We start from the raw sequence: 6,930 nt of genomic DNA, 5'->3' as shown, positions 1-6,930 counted from the left end.
GCATGAATGACAAAGCGTACCATAAAATGACTCTATTTTTAGCTCGCAGACACATGATAAAGCGCTGATTATGGAGTTTCTTTTTTTCTTTAGCTTATCAGTTTGGACTTAAAGCACATATTACGGTTCAACATGTCTGTTGGGATTAAAAAAATCTGAACTTACCAACGTGAATATCCTTTTTTTAATCAAATAGATCTAATTCTTTTTTTCCTTTACATCGCTGGAGTTTTTATGGAAGGAGGATATCTTTTTTTAAGGCAGCGATGGATGTTTTCTTTGTTTGAACGTGTCAGGAGCCTTTTTTTAGACCATTTGTGTTACGTAAGTTTTCTTTTTATCTTCGGCTTTAATTATTCAATCCAACGATGTAATTAATTTTGATGATGTGGATTAATGAGGAGGCTTTAAAGGTGCCTCCAATTAGTAAATACTCCCTTCGTTCCTAAATATTTGTCTTTTTAGACATTTCAAATGACTACTACATACGGATGTATGTAGACATATTTTAGAGTATAGATTCATCCATTTTGCTACGTATGTAGTCACTTGTTGAAATGCCTAGAAAGACAAGTATTTAGGAACGGAGAGAGTAGAAGATAGAAGATAGAAGATAGCCAACGAAGGATCACCATTGAATCACCCACAAAAAAAGGATCACCATTGAATCATATAACATTGCTATTTGATATTGTACACTAGACGAGTACTAGTCACCTACCGGGCACTATATATAAATGTCATTCTCCCTCGCTTCCATGTTACAAAGGCCACTACAAACGCTATTACAAGGCACACTCTCCCTGGCACCATCTATGTGCTTCGAAAGGGTGCATGCATATATCATGGGATTGGAAGACATTAGGAAAATTGTTTCAGCTGGAGATCTAGTTCCTTCAGCAGCTTCTCCTTGTCCGTTGCACGGTTGCAGTCTCAGTCTGGCTGGCCAACGCGATGTACAAAAATACTCGTGACCAATCAGTGGGACCACCAGAATGAACAGTATGCGTGTACATGTCGTTCATGACCAACTTCACCTTTGGATAATAAAGACGACCGGGTAATTGTGCGAGGGACATGCAATTGACACGTGTACAGTTCTAGATTTGTTTGTTTGAACAACCCTACCACGTTTGACCTTAACTACGCCAGCAGCAATTTCTTCCTTAGCTATGTAGACAGCAAAAGTTTATCCAAAGAATCACGGACAAATAGCTCCCATATGAAGAACACGACGGACACAAGTCTCTACAATTCACTCTGTATTCTGTACACAACATGTGGCTTCAGTTAGAAGCACAAGTCAACAACGTATGGAGTGAACACACCGATCATCTAGCGATCAAACCAAGAAAGAATTAATGGTCACACCCGTGGCTCGCGATGCACCGATTAATGGCACACGATGGTCTCGAAGCAGTCAATCCCATCGAACTCCGGCGCGAACCGCAGCCGCGTCGGCGAGGGCGACTGTGATTTCCCCTTGCCCGGCCGCTGCTCTATTTTCCTCGGCAGACGGCCCTGTTTTCTTTGTTACCCAGCTCTAGCCTGGTCGTCCTTCTGCAGCTTCCTCCCCCGCCAGGAGAGCCGAGCCCAACTGCTGCCGGCGACCGCGCCCGGGGTGATGTCGGCCGGTGATGCGCTCAGGATGGAGAAGGCGAGCACCTTGTCCATGCTTACGATTCCCGCAACGACTGTGTTTCTTGAACGCTGTCTGACTTTGCTTCTGTCTTTCTGACTATTGCTTCAATCAATCAAGGCTTTATTTGGTTGCTTGCTGTTGGTGAAGGAAGGAAGGAACGGAGCCCTGGTTTTTATACGGTGGAGCTTCGGCATGGCGGTTTCTTGCGCTGGGCGAGTCCAGAATATTCGTGGACGCGGCCGCGAGGGAGAGCCAGGGAGCTAGCTCATGACCCACGTGGTGGAGGTTGCAACGGCTTTGCTTCTTCGATGCTTCGCGCGTGTTTACCTTATTTTTCTCCTGTATTCGCCTTCTCTGCCCCGGGTCGTTTAGGGTCCCACGTGGACGTGGCTTGATGTGTCAGCCGGTGGCATGTCCAAGACTTGTCGTGTTAGGTCATCTCCAACGTCAACGCTCAAACCGCCTGTATACGCCACGCGGGCCTTACCGGTCTACCAAGCAGTCCCGACGCATTTTTTCTCACAAATGGAAGCCAAGTTGGGGGGATTTTGTGAGAGTTCGAACAGCAGCCATGTTGGACTTCGACATCCTCACCCAGAAAAAGTTCCCCTCCCAGTCCCATTCTATTTCAATCTGTCAGTCCTCCCCCTTGCTTTGCATCTGCAGTTTCCTCGTTCGACGTCGTCGCTGTACCACTCCGGCCGTAGCACAAACATTGTTGGACGTCCGCAACTAGCAGTGCACCCGCTCACCTTTTATGACGGCGCCGTCCACCCAGGTCGTCCCATCCGCAGCTAGGTACACTCCCTCTCCCCCCGTGTCGACGACGTCCATGGCGGACACCATGTCCACAGTTGTTCGATCAAATGTTGTTGCGCTTTATTCCGAATGTCATGTTGTTATTTTAGAGTACGAAGGATGGCAGGGTACTCTACCACGAAGGATGAGTTGTTGTGTGTTGCTTGGTTGGCCGTATCCGTGGATTTCTTAGGCAACAACAGAAGGGGGTCTACTGGCAGCGTGTGCATCATTCATTTCACGCGCAAAGGCACATTGTACCCTATGACATCCACATCATCCATGGTCATGATCTGAAGTCGTTATCGTATCAACGGTACCGCCATCTAGACCACCGTCACCAGTTTTTCTAGCATGGTTAATATGCTTAAGCCAAGGTGGCCATTGCACCAGGCAGCCGAGGAGATCGTAAGTTTTGTTTCTTCTTACTCAACTTGTTGATTGATTCGTTCACTAACTCAATGTTGTTCTACATATTGTGTAGCCTCTACATGTTGCCGTGATGTAGCACAACCTAGATGGCAGACCATTTATGTACATGCATTGTTGGATAAAGCTCAAAGGGCAGTATATATAGGACGACATGATCCGTTCATGAAAAACTTCTTGAACATCCAGTTAATCGAGTTAAATCTGAACTATTTCTCATTGAAATTGAACTATTGTTGTACTAGACTTATCTGCATGCCATGTAAGGATGAGTTGTGTCGAATATTATCGTACAAGGTAGGTTACAGTTGGGCTCTGAGTTGTATTGTGTTTGCATAGGATATGGAGTCGTGTAAAAGTAGAACACTTGTATTCTAGGCCTCTCATATATAGTGAGGGTAGACACATGATGTAACATATGTCAACATAATAGCACAGGCACGCGGGGGAGCCAACGACGTGTGCCGGCGCCCGGGCGGCCAAGGTGAGGTATTGTGATAGTGTCATGGGGAGGAGCGCCCATAGTTAGGCCCGGAGATGTAGCCATGATGGTGAACCTTGTTAACAAATCTCAGTGCCGTGCTCGTGTGATTGCTTGGTCCTTGATAGATTGACTGTGCGCCTTGGATTTATTCTAACTTTGATGAATTCCATTGGGTTTGATGAATTTCATCCGGTTTGTTGAAACCTGGCTTGAGGTGTATGTAGATAGCCTTGGATGGCCAGCTTCTGCATCCCTGTCTACGAACTGGCACCCCTGTCCGTGGACGGATTCAGGAGAAAAATTGCGGGTCAGCGTTAAAGATGGCCTTAGAACATGTGTCCGCAGACTGACATACTATTTATCCGCGGACTGATTCTGAACAGTCTACGGACATGGATATAGGAGTTTTGTCATCCAACCCTATCCCATAAAGATCTAGTCAATTTGACTTTGAAATGTATAACAAAGTGTGATGTTCACGTAGTGCCCAGTCATAATCAAAAAGAGGACAATGTTTATTTCAATTTGGTGGTCCATGCAAAAAATGGAACTTTTGCCTTGTCGGACCGGCTATCTGAGCCGCCACACTCAATATACTGCCGGCTCCTCCCCATCGGCCGCCTTCTTCTCCGCCGTCTCTAAGTCGGGCACGATCATACTTGCATCTTCATCCAAGTCGTCCATCTTCAAGGTCAACATCTTCGAATCCTTTTAAGAAGTCGCGATCCCAACCTTCCCCCTGGGAACTTGATCTTCTTCTCTTCAAGCTTAATATTCTTATCGGTCGCCGCCATGAAGATGTTAAACCTCCCAGCCTTTTTTTACTCCTTTGACGTCGAAGCGCTTGACACATGCCTCCTCGTCTTTGCCAAGATGACCTCGGACCACTCCATCATCTTGGTTGTCTCCCCTTCTCATTTCTCCTCCTCTCACTTCTTTCCCCGGAAACCTCTTGTAACATTTTGGGTGGCTCTTTTGTTGGATCGGTAGGATCATCCGCTTCTTCCTTGGGGTCGATGTCGGCGGTATTTATAGAGATTGCAACATATACATTTCACTTGGGTTGCCCAATCAACTACAACGAACAATGCATGAGGACGAAGTCCTCCTCTCCACCTTCAAGAACAAGTTGCACACGTGGAAGGGCTACAAAGAAAAACATTGTCAACAAGTTGCATATCCAACCAAATGACAAACACAAAACGAGCATATCCAGCCAAATGACCAACATATATGACAACTTACTTGCTCGGTGATTTTCACAACTTGGCCACCGACCGATTAGTCGTTTCAAACGGCCACAATACTTACACACGGCCTCTTGGATGGTGTGCCATCAATGGTTGAGCGATTCTGTCTCACGATTACGTATGAGTTCATTGCGGTAGCACTCAAAATTCTTGTGCTCATGTAACCAAGTATGAATGTTGGTCTACAATGTTACATCACTTTGCTCCTTTTTTTTTCTCGAATATCACTTTGCTCTCCTTTTTTTTTCTCGAATGTCACTTTGCTCCTTTCCATATATCGGATCGATGCTAGTAGCCAACAACGCATCACACAATAACTAGTGCTCCCGCATGCTGTAGTTTTCTCCTTTACACCTCTTCGTTGGATCGACCATAAATTCCTCCATATCAAGGTCGGCGTGGCCGTCCTACTCAGGTGGGCTAGTCTGCGTGCCAGACTATGTGTATCTGCTTGGCTGTTGGGTGTTGCGGAATCAAAGTTTAGGATCGTTGACGTCGAGGCAGTAAGGCATGTGCCCAGTGGCATATATGTCCAACCAAAAGTAATCACATGCCTCCTCTCCTCCCAAATACACAACATAGAAATTTTAGGATAGCGTAAATTGCTCCATCCCCTATCATGTCCATGGACATGTCCCGGGTGTGTCCGGAGACATATATGCAGTGCCCATTTTGAGGGTTTGTGTTGTGCAGTGCCCTTAAGCAACCGGGTAGTTAGGGACGTGCATGTATTGCTTGGGAGCTCCTGCATGGCACCTTTAGACTATCCACAGTGGAAGTAATATAGATGATAACATCACACATATCTAGATAAAATAAATAATGTGACAAATAATTAATGAAAAAAGATAGGCATGTGGTAACATAGTTAGTTACTCATAGTGTGAGTAACATCACACATATCAAGTCAAGATGAGTCTACAACATAATAAATGAAGTGTTGCATGACACCACACATATATTGCTCCCTACTATAAAGATAGTATCTTAGACTAGTAACATATCATGTTACCATTTGAATTTACTCCCGTTGTGGCTAGTCTTAGCTATATGCCGCTTGTTGCGGCAAGTAGCGATGCAACTTACATAGGCGAGTTTCGCCTAGGCTGGCTCATTAGTACGACGGCATTTTTTTGTTACTCTAGCGTTGGTTATGTCCACTATATTGCCCTTTCTGTATTGCAGCAGACCGGCTACTGTAACGATCGGGACACAGTATCGGTTCTACTACTTCAGCAAACCAGACACTATATGCCCATGTTTCTAGGGTTTTTTTATTTTTTTTATCTCTGAAAAAGCCCTAACATTTTTTATTCCGCAACAACTTTTAGAAACATGAATACTTTTTGAATATGGGAGAAAAAAATTAAAAGGCAAGCCTTTTTAAATCCAAACAATTTTTGGAAAACACAAATTTTAAAATATCCCAAATTTTTTCTCAATTTATGACAAAATATTCAGACAAGAAGATTTTTTTAAATTCTGACATTTTTTTGTAAAACATGAGCCTTTTTTTAAACAATATTTATATTTAAAAAAATAATAATTTCAAAAAAAGTATCATTTATTAAGGACAAAAACAGGAAACACAAAAGGAAAATAAAGAAACAAAAAACAAAATAGAACGTAAGGAACAAATAACAAGAAGAACAAATGAAAAAGAGAAAGTAAGTTCGACTATCTCATGCGCTTGGGTTAGATACATGTGTGAGGCCCCGGCTATGTGCCACATTGCGGCACATCGGATTTTCCGTGACACGGAGCCAACCGCTGCCCGCGCGGATGCTAAAGAACGATGGCCCAATATGCTCTGGTGTAATTTGGTTGCCTGGCTACACTGACACCCGATTTAGTGGAGGGAACTTTACAGTGTGGATTGATAACTTCCAATTGGCTGGGCACGGTTGAATACTCTCAGAAATAAAATCAGATCATGAAAAATTTGGACATTCAGAAAAGTTCATGAGTTTGAAATAAGTTCGTGAATATGAAAAAAGTTCATAAATTTTAAAATATTGCACCAATTTGAAAAAGTTCATGAATTCAAAAAAAATTGTGAATTCAAACAGGGTCATGAATTGAAACAGTTCGCAGATTCAAAAAGTTTATGAAACTGAAAAGTTCATGAATAAAAAAATGTTCGTGGATTAAAAAATTCATAGATTAAAAAATGTTCACGAATTTGAGAAAAGGTGCATGGGTGTGAATAAAAACTACATCAATTTCAAAAATCCAAGAATTAAATAAAAATATGAAACTGAAATGTTCATGGATATGAAAATATGTTAAAAAGGAAAATTAAAAAAAGGTGAACGGTAAAGGAGGAG

General features: G+C 43.2%; 1 pseudogene; it reads right to left on the bottom strand.

Annotated features, from left to right (window-relative positions):
- Positions 1–1,223: 1,223 nt before the first annotated feature.
- Positions 1,224–1,779, bottom strand: LOC125524965 (annotated as a pseudogene).
- Positions 1,780–6,930: the final 5,151 nt, after the last annotated feature.

The sequence above is a fragment of the Triticum urartu genome, chromosome 7, assembly GCF_003073215.2.
Source record: "Triticum urartu cultivar G1812 chromosome 7, Tu2.1, whole genome shotgun sequence".
Classification (NCBI taxonomy): Eukaryota; Viridiplantae; Streptophyta; class Magnoliopsida; order Poales; family Poaceae; genus Triticum; species Triticum urartu.
This window is presented reverse-complemented; position numbering and strand designations above follow the sequence as displayed.